This window comes from Schistocerca cancellata, chromosome 2 (assembly GCF_023864275.1).
Source record: "Schistocerca cancellata isolate TAMUIC-IGC-003103 chromosome 2, iqSchCanc2.1, whole genome shotgun sequence".
Lineage (NCBI taxonomy): Eukaryota > Metazoa > Arthropoda > Insecta > Orthoptera > Acrididae > Schistocerca > Schistocerca cancellata.
The window spans coordinates 76,350,572-76,363,631 of NC_064627.1; the positions used below are offsets into that span (position 1 = coordinate 76,350,572).

The 13,060-nt window shown below is 38.7% G+C and overlaps 1 protein-coding gene across 1 annotated transcript in view; it reads right to left on the reverse strand.

The window, feature by feature from the left end:
* Nucleotides 1-13,060, reverse strand: part of LOC126161352 (E3 ubiquitin-protein ligase UBR5) — a 349,964-nt gene that overhangs the window by 6,812 nt on the left and 330,092 nt on the right. The gene's annotated exons all lie outside the window — the stretch shown is intronic.

The window sequence follows — 13,060 nt, forward strand, 5'->3', positions numbered from 1 at the left end:
TACTTGTCAGTATCACAGAGTAGTATTTCAGACATCAATGTTGGAGAGGCATTTTCCAGGAGTGTTACACGATTCCCTGTAGAAACTAAGTTTTTATTTAACTCACCAGCAATGCTCAGAAATTGATTGTTAAATACTATGCATATGTCTGACTTATCAATAACAGTAATATTTTTACTACAAAATGACTTTATATCGTTTGACTTTGTGCTGCTGACCACACACTTCCTTCACAACTGACCGTACGGTTTTAATTTTATCCTGTGAATTAGCTGTTCTATCTGCGCACTGCTACATACTGTTTGCCTTCCTAATAACATTTTTAAGCACCTTACAATACCGTTTGTAATGGGCTACTGTAGCTTGACTGTGGCTACTTCCAACATTTCTGATATAATTCCCACTTTGTTTCTACATGATATTCTTATCCCACTATTCAGCCATTCAGGTTGCCTTTTATTGCTACTACCCTGTTTAGAACATTCTAAGGGAAAGCAACTTTCAAAGAGCACAAGAAATGTGTTAAGAAAGCATTATGTTTGTCATCTGTGTTATCGGCACTATAAATATCCTGCAACTCTTGCTCCTTAACGAGGTCTAAAAAACGCACTATTGCTGTTGGATTAGCTTTCGTACAAAGGCCATTCACCCTTTTACTAACAGAATGCCCCTCTACTAATGAAAAAATGAATAAAAATATTGTCTGTAGCAGTGCTACAGTTCCCCTGCGCCCTGGTTGGGGGAAAAAAAAAAAAAAAAAAAAAAAAAAAAAAAAAAAAAAAAAAAAAAAAAAAAAAAAAAAAACAACAACAATAGTGTCTGCATCAGAACATATGAATTTAGCAGATTTTCCAGCATCCTTTTTGTTGCACAATCACATACAAAATTAATACTGAAGTCACCAAGTATAACTAATTTTTGGTACTATAATAAAAACTAATAAAGTGAACCAGAACCCTCTCTAGCTTGAGCAGAAATGCTCTGAAGTCAGAGTTAGGGGACCTATAAACAGCAACAATTTAGAAGTTTAGTTTCACCAAATTCCACTGCCCCTGTTCAGTTCAGTGCTGTGAACATTTACGGACTCAAATGGAATGCTGCCTTTTTTTTTTTTACTTAGCCACTCCCCCACACCGCAAAAACTTCTTGAAAAACAGCCAGCTAATTTCTCTCCTGGTAAAGGAAGCCTCTGAATTGTTAAAATATTTAACTGATGCTCCGATATACCAATAACATCAGAGTCAACACCTACAAGCAGTTCACTAACTTTATCGCTAATACCTCTTATATTTTGATGAAATATGCTAATTCCTTCTCTACTTTAATACCTGACCTCCTCTGAAGGTTATTTCTTTGTTAGAGGGACTTTCTTTAAGCACGGATACGTATCAGCTGACTTCAATTTTTAAAAAAAGTGCAGCTCTAACATCAACTACTACAGAAGTGATCCCACCACTGCCCACTGCACTGTCATCTATAAGCTTTGTCAGGCTCCCCTTCCCATACCTATCGAGATGCATTTCATGCCTAGTGAAATCCGATCTACTGGCAGACTCAACTGGCACCACTGCAAAGTGAGCCGTGCCCTCCGCCATCAGTACCTTCTCCAGCCCCATGTAACACCTCTAACAGATGCATTAAGATGAGGCCAATCATGACACTGAAACAGCTGCACAAGTGCACATTAGTGCCCCCCGTTTGAGTGGCTATCTTCACCATGTCACCACCTACATCATACTCCCCATCCCTATCAAGACTAATCTATGCTCCACCTACAATCCCTACCTGTTTCGTAAAATTCCTACATAATGCCTCTATGTTAACAGTCAACCTCAGCCAACCCCGTACTAGGCTTCACAGTGCTGGTGACCTGGTACTCACTCCCTAACACTTCCTGCAACTGCTGGCCCATACCTGTGCCATGTGAACTACCTAGCAGCAGAACCACCTTCTTTCTGCTAGACTTTGCAACTGACTTAGGTTCCCTAACTGCTGAGAACTACTGCATGTTCCCTACACCTACAGCTGCAAGATGCTCCTATCCACTAACTCTGACAGTTTGTCACATCTACTGGTTATACGCCAAAGTACGACTGCCTGAATATCTCCTCCTCCTAGCTGCCTTCTTACCAACTGCCAGTTCAGATTCTGCAGCACCATTCATCCTCCTCAACCTATCTCATTCCTCCTTTGCATCTTGTAACTGCATCTGCGTCTTGTAAATGAACCTGAAGGGCACATATCTTATGCGTCTGCTCTTCTATCAACTTATTTCTGCGACAAATTCTGCATTTCCAGGAGAGGATCTCGCTAGAATGCCCACTGGCTTCCCCACCGCATTCTTCCCCAATGAAAAGACTTTGACAAATCTCACACTGTAACCCACTTCTCACTCATCATAACATTTTAACAGTTACTGAATAAACTAAATGTCTACATTACCTAAGTTCAATTACAAGAGTAGAACTGAGCTCAATAAAGCTTTTTACAGTTTTAAAACAATGTTACTCCTTTCTTATGGTTCAAACTTTATGACTGTGTATTTTGTTTTACCGTATTTACTCGAATCTAAGCCGCACTTTTTTTCCGGTTTTTGTAGTCCAAAAAACCGCTTGCGGCTTAGAATCGAGTGCAAAGCATGCGGGAATTCTGAAAAATGTTGGTAGGTGCCACCACAACGAACTTCTGCCGTCGAATATATGTAGCGCTACACAGGAATGGTTTGTAGGCACAAAGATAAGTACTGGCGCCAAACCTCTGCGTCAGTAAATAAATTAAAAAAAAAAAAAAAAAGGTGGAAGACAAGCTTTTTTTCTCCGCCCCGAGTTTCGACCACTGCATTTTCATACATTATCCAACGAAGTAAATACAAACTCCGTATTGTTCATCTTCGAACGTAGCAGAATTTCAATGTACTAAGAAAATCCGACTGGCAAGACTGGGATGTTTGTCAATATGGCCAACTCTACGTTCTGAAATTTTTCCTACCTGTGACAAGAGATGGTTGCTAATAGGAACTTTTATGAATTGTGAATCACATGCAGTATTCTCTTCACCATAAGAATAATACAAATATAAACATTTTGCCATGTTTTCTTTCGTGTTTGCTGCTATCTCACTTAAATCCTGCCTGCCTAATAAACTACGAAACTAGAGTGAGACAACAGCAAACGCGGAAGAATATATGTATCGTGTCATGTTTATGTTCATATTAAGTGATACAGTCAGAAATGAAGCACGGCAACTGACTTGATTTTCAAATCTAATTCTAATTTCTGTGCAGAATTTGATGTACTAAAGAAGTGGCCGCAAAGATTTTCAAACGGAGAAAAATTTTCGCCTAACTCTCGTTCAGAACATGTTCTATCATACGCAGTCTATTATTTGGTTCTTGTTGATCATTATCAAAGAAAGCAGCAGTGTAAGTAACAACAAATAGCAGTCTCTTGCCATTGTTTCGCTAATGAGACGATTCCTCTCTTTTTTTTTTATTGTTAGCGGCAGTAGCGCGCACAAAAGCCGCGAGCGGCGACTGTCCGTAAATACGCACTATCAGAATGCGACAAACAATGCATGACACAGTACAGTAATGCATTTTCAGCTTAGAGTGACGTAAACACCTATAACAAAGAAAACGGCACTTATCAGATCGAAGCAAAATAAGCAATAGATTCAAACCAGATGAAGCACGTGAAAAAGGAAGGGTACCCTTATAAATACAGACGGAGCACCTGACACATAGCAATGGTTACCTGGTAAAGCTTAACTGCTAAGCTCCAACCAAACTACTGTAGCTGTATCGTCATTCATTATACCTAAATTGTGTCTCATATTACAATGGACCAACTTTGATTCGATTTGGAGGTGCGGCCTAAAACTTTTATCTCCCCTTGAATTTCGAGTCTCAAATTTCAGGTGCGGCTTAAGATTCGGGAAATTTTTTTTTCCTTTATTTCGAGCTCATTTTTCAGGTGCGGCTTAGATTCGAGTAAATACGGTAACCTTATGTTGCCGAGGCTTCCCATTATATGACTAATGCATCTTTTGCAGTTTTAAGGCACGTACAATATTTTTTATACCTTCTGAACATTGGATCAATCTCGGTGACTGTTGGTGCCAGATAGTTTCATGTACCTTCATGTAACAAAAGCGTTTTCGTTATCACTTGTAGATATCTGGAGATAACACCAGCCATGTGAAATGCACTGTTAGCAATAAAGTCTTTTGAAACACACTGTTTTTTCTTTTTGCAAAGATTTCCAAGGTCATAGCTAGCTGTGATCGACCAACAAACATTAGAACAATTCAATGCTCTTCTTCCCATTTTTTAAAACAACTCCATAACAAATTAATTCCTAAACAGAATCTCATCATTTTAATGAGTCAGGACATATCTTCCTGTCTTCAAACAGTTAAACTTTCTAGTCTCTCGGAATTACCTGACTTTTCCAGTAAATTCAATTACCCTGGTAGTACAGCTGCCAACTGAACATCATTATTACATGAACTTTCATAATTTGACAAGTTCAGAAATAACTGCTCCAGCTTAAGTTTAACACCTGCTATAGCTCCACCAACATCAAAGGAGAAAACTTGTATGGTAGTGTCAGCAACTGAGATATCGATGTCATACGGATATCAAAACCACATGATATAACATGAAAATGGCAATCATGCCAAAATAGGCCTACTATAATAATAATAAAGTAATTGAACACAGCAGTGTCCTGGTCTCAGAGCATGATACATGATGTCCCCAGATTTTTTTAGATTTTTCAGACAAGACGCCACCTTGGCAATCTGATGCCCAGCTGAACAGCTGGAGATTAGTCATCATATCCTTATTTTTTCACATCTCTCCAGTAATTGTGCCTTTTGGTTTTACTGTAACTAATGATGTGGAATGATAGTCTGTCAGATGCCACACACTGTAATTGGTAACATTGTAAATAAAACAATTAGATGCTACAACTGAAATTAGTTTGGTGTAAATAGAGCAAAAATTTCTATTTTGGTGATAATTCAATCTTCCCTTTTTACAATACACCATGGTTGTGGGACATTTAAAACATACTTTATTTTAATAACAGTAATTGTAATGTATGTTGGGATCATAGTAGCACAGAGATCATAGTTGGTAGCAAATGAATGTCTAAGGTGTATCTCACAATGCTACGAAAAAAGTAATTGTAATTGGTGGCACTGCAGGCTACAGTGAATTGCATAATAGTACAAGGCTTGTTGACTGCTTTAAGGCACAAATATATAAAATTGATTTAAGATGTACCCCTCTCAAAGTATACATTTGTGTAGGTGAGCTAAATCTTCACAAGAAGCAGTATGATGGTGCTAGTTGCTCGGAGTATACTTGTGATTGCCTGGGGATTAGTCTACGTTAAGTGGCACCATCTAACACAGTTTAAGAGGGGCAAAGCTTACAGGAACAAAAATCATTATCAAAGAAATAAAAAACAACTAGAGTTTCGTATTGTTTTAAATAAAAACCAGGAAATTGGAAGTTGGGCAGCAAAGAAACAGCAATGCTTGATTTTTTAATGTCTGGTAAAAGACAAGATCCATTATAAGACTATCTACAAAGTTTGATATGGAAATTTCAGAACCATCAAGAATGTTTAACCACATCCTATAAAGAAGGATGAGAATGTGGTAGAATGCAATAAATACGGGAACAGAGGCTCAAGAATACGTGGCCTACAGGTAGAGAAAACAGCGGTCACAAATGATTCTGCATTATTAGGGAAAAAAAAGTGATATGAAAATTATTTTAAAAAACTGACTGAAGAAAGAACAAAAGTCTGTATATCATATGAGATGACAAGAATACCTAGAATAGGAACAAAATAAACAATCAGAAAGTGAAGTATGAAAAGATCAAAGAGACCAGATGAAGTTAAAATCCTTGAGAATGGACACAACCATTCTGACTTGATAAAAAGTAAAAAGGCTAACACTAAAAAGGCTGATTTAGCATGTACAGAAAAAGTACACAGTTTACTGTAAAGAAGTTTAAAGAATTACATCACAGTAGCAAAGAAAGAAGTATTTTACAGTTCAGAAAATCTGATACTGAAAAAGAAAGAGAAAAATGTGGAACTACACAAGAAAGAAATAACTTTAGGAAGATTTTATGACCAAAAACCTGCCTCCTTAGCCAAGGTTGCCAATATGGTGGCACTTGACTGATGTAAATTGTTCTAATCTTGGCAGTGGAAGCAATCTTCACCACCATTATTTGGTCGGCAACAGAAGGAGAGATGGGGGCATAAAGTTCCTGATCACCACATTCTACACCACTGTCATGTATTAAATTCGAAACCTCCCCACAGTTTCTCATGGAGTGACGGCACGTGACTGTGCTGATTATGATCTGTCTATTGGATGGGGGCTTTTAAGCTTGTAGATCCCTGTGATGCTATCTGAGAGGAGCACGTTGCATTGGCACCAGCTTTCTTTTCTTTCACCATCAGACAACATAATCATGACATGATGCTGAACACACATCCACAAAGTCACTTACACACAACACATACAGTTAACACATAACATTCAGACTCTAAATTACATGTGGAGGAAGAAAACCCTTTCCAGTTAGGTGGCTGAGTGTACCCTTTGAGCTTTCCCAACCAACAAAGCCATGTAACATTCACACATACTTAAAACCAGAAAAGGAAAGGAAAGTTCAAGGATGAAGAACAAAATCAGAGAGGCAAATGGTTCGCACGAAAAGATACAAGATCTATGTGCACTTGACAAAAAATGTGTGATGGCAGATCAAAACAGAAAATTTTCAATCATCAAGTTACAAGCAACCAAAACATGGTATGTGGAAATAAAATTATATATTTATAATAATAATAATAATAATAATAATAATAATAATAATGTATACAGATTATATCAAAATGAAGATGTAACCATGAATAAATTTTACTTGGTAGTAACTACAAATAAACAAGTTTTTCAAACAAAGATTAATAACTTCATGGGGTTCTGGGAAAAAGACTGTACAACAGTTAAGAACACCTGGTCAGAAGGGAAGGGAAAGAATTTCAGTGAAAATACTGAAGAAGTTATTGGGGATGGTGTGGTGGGGGAGGAGGGGGGGGGGGGAGAGGAGAAGGACGGGAGAAAGAAACGAATGAACAAATCAATTGTTCCCCATGGCCTACAGTATGCCGAATAGCTGAAGAATATGAAATCAAGCTATGAAACATCAACAATTAAGAAGAGGATAGACTGTTACGCACCGTAAAGTTGACACATTGAGTTGTGGACAGGCACAAAGAAAAGACTTATATACGAAACTCTTGGCCAAAGCCATCTCCAGAAAAGAAAGGAAAACACATACATTCACACAAGTAGGCACACCTCACACAATCATGACCACTATCTCCAGCCACTGTAGTGGGCATGTCTCATACCAGCTCTGCTTTTTATATTGGTATGACTACCAACCAGCTGTTCACCGAACTGTGGTATATAAGGAGTGGCATCAACAGTGACAGGTAAGGTTCTAGGATATAAAGAGACTGCTTCATTACCCAGGATATCTGAATCCTTCTGTCCACCAATAGCTATTCTGAACTGTGCAGATGGAAGCTACAATTAAAACCATTTCTCCGACCTCAAAATTACCGGTCTCCAGCTATAACTTCCTGTCTTAACACCCTCTGCCTAACAGTTTCCACCCCTCTATCCAATAATTTCCTCCCAGAACACACCCGCTCACCCACATTGTGCTTGGCCTCGTGCAACGCATTCACCAGTCTTTTCCCCTCCCTGCTTCCTGTCGCCCCCACCCTCTCCCACAGCCTCACGATGCTGCCCCTGGCAACTTTTTCCTGATACCTTATAGTCCCTGCACACTCCACCAGACAATGTTCTTCTCTCCCCCCACCTGTGCTCTGCTATACCTCTCCCTTTGCTGTCCAACTCCTAATTGCTGCTTTTGTTGCAGATGTTGTAGTTTGGCTAGAGAAGCTGGAGACAGAAGTTTTGTGTGTGTGTGTGTGTGTGTGTGTGTGTGTGTGTGTGTGTGTGTGTGTGTGTAGTGTTCTTGATTGTGTTAATGTGCGTGTGTCTTCATTTCTTTTGTTAAAAAGGCTTTGGCTGGAAGCTTGGTGTACAACAGTATTTTTGTTGTGCCTGTCTGCAACTCACCGTACCATCTTCTCTGTGGGTAGCAATCTACATTTTCCATAATTGTAGATGAAGGTGATGATTTTAATTCCACTTAATAATACTCATGCTACAATAATATATGTAGTTTTTATATTTACTGTACCTAAAAATCAGTTGATACTATAATAAAAGAAAGAGATTCCTAAAATTATATATTTTTATCTGTCATGAAACGTCTCATATTGTCATATTACAGGCTAAAAAAAGGAGAGATTATTTCAGGTCTCTGTGCAGTCTCCATATACATCTACGTACATACTCCATAAGCCATTGTACTCCACAAGCCACCATATGAGGCTTGGCATTGCCCTGTGTACCTACTCTACTAGTCATTTTCTTTCCTGTGCCACTCAAAAATAGAGCAAGGAGAAATGACTGTCTATATGTCTCCACATGAACCACAATTTCTCATATCTTATCTTTGTGGTCTTTATGTGTAATTTATGTTGGCGGTAGTAGAATCATTCTGCAGTTCGCTTCAAATGCTGGTTCTCTAAATTTTCTCAAAAATGTTCCTTAAAAAGAATGTTGTCTTCCCTCCATGGATTCCCATTTGAGTTCCCAAAGCATCTCCATGTTTGCATGTTGCTCAAGTCTAGCAGCCTGCCTCTGAATTCCTTCGATGTCTTCCTTTAAACCAATCTGGTATGGATCTCAAACACTTGAGCAGTACTCAAGAATAGGTCGCACTATGCAGTCTCCTTTACAGATGAATCATATTTTTCCAAAACTCCCCCAATAAACAGAAGTTAACAATTTGCCTTCCTTACCATAATCCTCACATGCTCATTCCATCTCGTATCGCTTTGCGATGCTAAACCAAGATATCTGGACATGACTGTGTCAAGCAAAACACTTAATGCTGTATACGAACATTACGAGTTTGTTTCTCCTACTCACTTGCATTAATTTACTATTTTCTACATTCAGAGCTAGCTGCCATTCATCAAACCAACTAGAAATTTTGTCTAAGTCATCCTGTATCTTCCTACAGTCACCCAACTTCAATACCTTCCCATACACAACAACATCATCTGCAAACAACCGCAGATTGCTGTACATTCTGTTGCGCAAATCATTTACGTATGTAGAAAATAATAATGGTCCAATCATACTTCCCTGGGGCACTCCTGACGACACATTATCTACGCTCGACAATCACTTATAATACTTGAAGTCTTCAAGCCACTCACATGTGTGGGAACCAGTTCTACATGCTTATACTTTTTTTAACAGTATGCAGTGGGGCACAAAGTCAAATGCTTTCTGGAACTTGAAAAATATTGTAACTGCTTGTTACCTTTCTGCTATATATCATGGGAGATAAGTGGAAGCCAAATTTTGCATGAGCAATGCTTTCCAAAATCATGCTGATTTGTGGACATAAGCTTTTTGGTCTCAAGAAAATTTATTATATTTGAACTGAGAATATGTTCAAGGATTCTGCACAAACCCGATGTTAGGTAGATTGGTCTGTAATTTTGCAGGTCCCTTCTTTTGCCCTACTTATATACAGGAGACCTGCGCTTTTTTCCAGTCACCTGGGACTTTGCGCTGGTCGAGAGATTCATGTTAAGTGCAAGTTAAGTAAGGGACCAATGCCGCAGAGTACTCTTTGTAAAACAAAACTAGGATTCCATCTGGACCTGGGGACTTATTTGTTTTCACCTCTTTCAGTCATTTCTTTACTATGTCATCCATACTGGGGTCTGTTCAGTTGTCAAATTATAGTATATTTGTGCAATTTCCTGTGTGAGACAGCAAAATTTAAAAGTTTGGCTTTTGTTTTGTTGTCTTCAACTGCCACACCAGACTGTTCAATGAGCGACTTGATGAAAGCCTTAGACCCGATTAGCGATTTTACATGGACCAGAATTTTCTCGTGTTTTCAGTCAGATCTTTTGCTAAGGTAAGATATTAGTAGTTGCATGCATCATGGATAATTATTTTGTCAGAAGCATGATTTTCTACTAACATTTGCCTGTAATTATTTGTGTGTTCTCTTTTGAACCGTGAGTGCAACACCCTTTGCTTACTCAGCATTTTCTGCATTTTATTGTTAAGCCACAGTGGGTCTTTAGTATCCTTAATCCACTTACTCAGCACAAAGTTCTTCCTACTATGATTTCAAATCTGTTTAAACTTTGGGCATAATTACTCTGTGTCTATATTACATAAACTAAGTGTTGTCAATTCACTGTCTAAGTGAGATGCTAACAACTGCTTATCTGCACTTTTTAACAGAAACAGTCTCCTAGTCTTCTTGACTGATTTAGGTCTAAGTTATTTCCATTGTGTGAGGCTTGCTTAACTAGCTGCTCAAGTCAGTTTTCTGAAAATGTGTTCAAAAGCACTTTGCATGACTGACTGACTGTACCCCCTATTAGTGAATCTGTAGGCGTCCCACACTATGGTTGGTAGGTTAAATGCAACTCCAATTATAGTTGGAGCCGTGAGTGATGGCAGTTGCGTTTCGGTTCGTTCTGCGCACATGGGATGACATCCTCCTACAGTCAGTGAATGTTCAGCAGTTTTCCTAGCGCTCTGCTGTGAATGTCTTGGCCAGTGCCAGTATTACATGTAGTTGTGGCAGTTATTTGGTGAATTTATATTCAGTTCGTTGATATCTGTCATGGCTGATGGTGGTGGTAAGTGACTAGTTCTCCATAAACAAGTGAGACACACAATTCCCAGGATACATGCTTTCTTCAAGTGGAAGCCGAAAATGGTGGACCTATCAGAGACACTACCATATCTCAGGAATGCACTGCAGAAGTGAGTGGCATCAACTTTAGAACTGTTCAGCGGATTGACAGAGAAGATAATTTATCTGCCCAGACCGTGGAAGACCAGTTTTCAGATTGCCACGGAAACATCACAGGCATGATAAGCCTGTCACTAATTTAGACAATTCAGACATCTTTGTCAAAATGTTATAAGAAAAGATATGGTCATTATGTATAAGGTAGGCGAATTTGCTACTGACAAAAAAATTTCACTGAAAATGCGTGGAACTATTTTAAAAGCAGTGTTACCTCAATGCGAAGAATACTGAAAGACACTGGGTTCAAATATGCAAACACAAATGACAGAAAAAAACTTTTAATGGAAAGTTTTGATATTGCTGCTTCAAGGCACAGTTCTTAAGACATATTCTTGAAATTAGAAAAATATGGCAAACACTTACTTGGACGAAACCTGGACAAACCAGAGTAAAAAAGCGTGTTAGAAACAGTGATGGTTCGAGTGGCGTTAAAGTACCAGTTGGTAAAGGGGAACAAAGAATTGTGTTTCATGCTAGCTCTGCTTCCAGATTCATACCAGAAAACAAGTTAGTGTTTCGTGCAAAAAGGTCAATTCTGGGAATTATCGTTCTGAAATGAACTCTAAGACATTTACATTATGGTTTAAAAAATAGTTTCTCCCTTACTTCCCTGCAAAATTGATGATTGTTATGGACAACGCAAGTTATCACTCAGTTGTTAACAAAGCTCCCATGCCGTAGCTTGCAAGTAAAAATATACTGCACACTTTCAATGAAACTCTGAGTGAACTGTTGCAACTTGTAGGGCTTCACAGGACTTGTGTAAAAGTCTATGAAATCGCTTGTACTACACAGGAACATGGACATACAGTTTAGTGTCTGCCATCATATCATTGCCAGTACAATCAGATAGAACTCGTACAAGCACAAGTGAAAAAGAATGCCCCACAACAAAACACGACATTTAAAACTGCCCCCACAGAAAGACTTTTGCATAAATCACTGGACAGCATAGCTCCTTCAGCACGAATGTAGCTTTGCATTTTAACTGACAATCTGCTTGATCCCGTCAATATCACTCTAGACCAGACGAGTCAAACAATGACACCGACTGAGCACAATGCAGATGAAGACAGTCACAGCGATTGTAAACAATGAAAGGTGAAGCACACATACAATATTCATGTTGCCTTTTTTCCTACAGTTTCTCTTCCGCAGCCACAGTTTTATCAGTGATACTGTGGTATATTTTGTCTTTTACGACTGCAATAAAAGTCTTATTTGTACCAAATGTGTTTTGCTTTCTTTTGAAGCATCTTCACTGGACAGTACTTTGGCTTCTACATTACCAAGCCATCTGATTACCTGTCATAGCTTTAAGATCATATTCAGCGTTTGCCTCGACTGACCTATATTTTAACAACTGCTGTTTCTGTATAAAACACACACACACACACACACACACACACACACACACACACACACAAAGAGGTTCATTTTTTTAGCACACTGCACTGACATATCAACTTTGTTCTGATCAAGGTGCTTTAAAATAACGCAAAATGCACCTGGTCTACATAAAACGTTTACCACAGTCACAAAATATGAAAAATTTTCCAATATTACATGCAATATTCTTGCGGTATTAAAATTATTTCCTTCAGAATATTGTACAACATGAAATTTCTGGTAGACTGTGTCTATGTTGGCTGTAATTAGGTGCTGCACATGGCAGCAACGTTATTTGGTGTTTTATGAAAGTTATTATCTGTAAAATTTAATTTTGCCATCAGACACAAGCGTTTTTATTCCCATGTATGTAGATACACCGGATGAAGCACAAATCGCAACTTGCTGTACCAGGCAACATTGCATATCTCTTTCCTTTCGATCCGGACGTCTCACCATGGTAGTCATGTGATGGTGGGGGATTAACTTTCTCCACTGCCCACTGCTCCTGAAACACAAGCTTAGGAACCGTTCAGTGTCTGAGTTTCCAAGTGTGTACTGCTCCATCATCTGTAACCGGCAATCATGCAATTCATGTCTGTGCCTCTCCATTCCATGGTCCACCATCATTCACGGATTCAACTA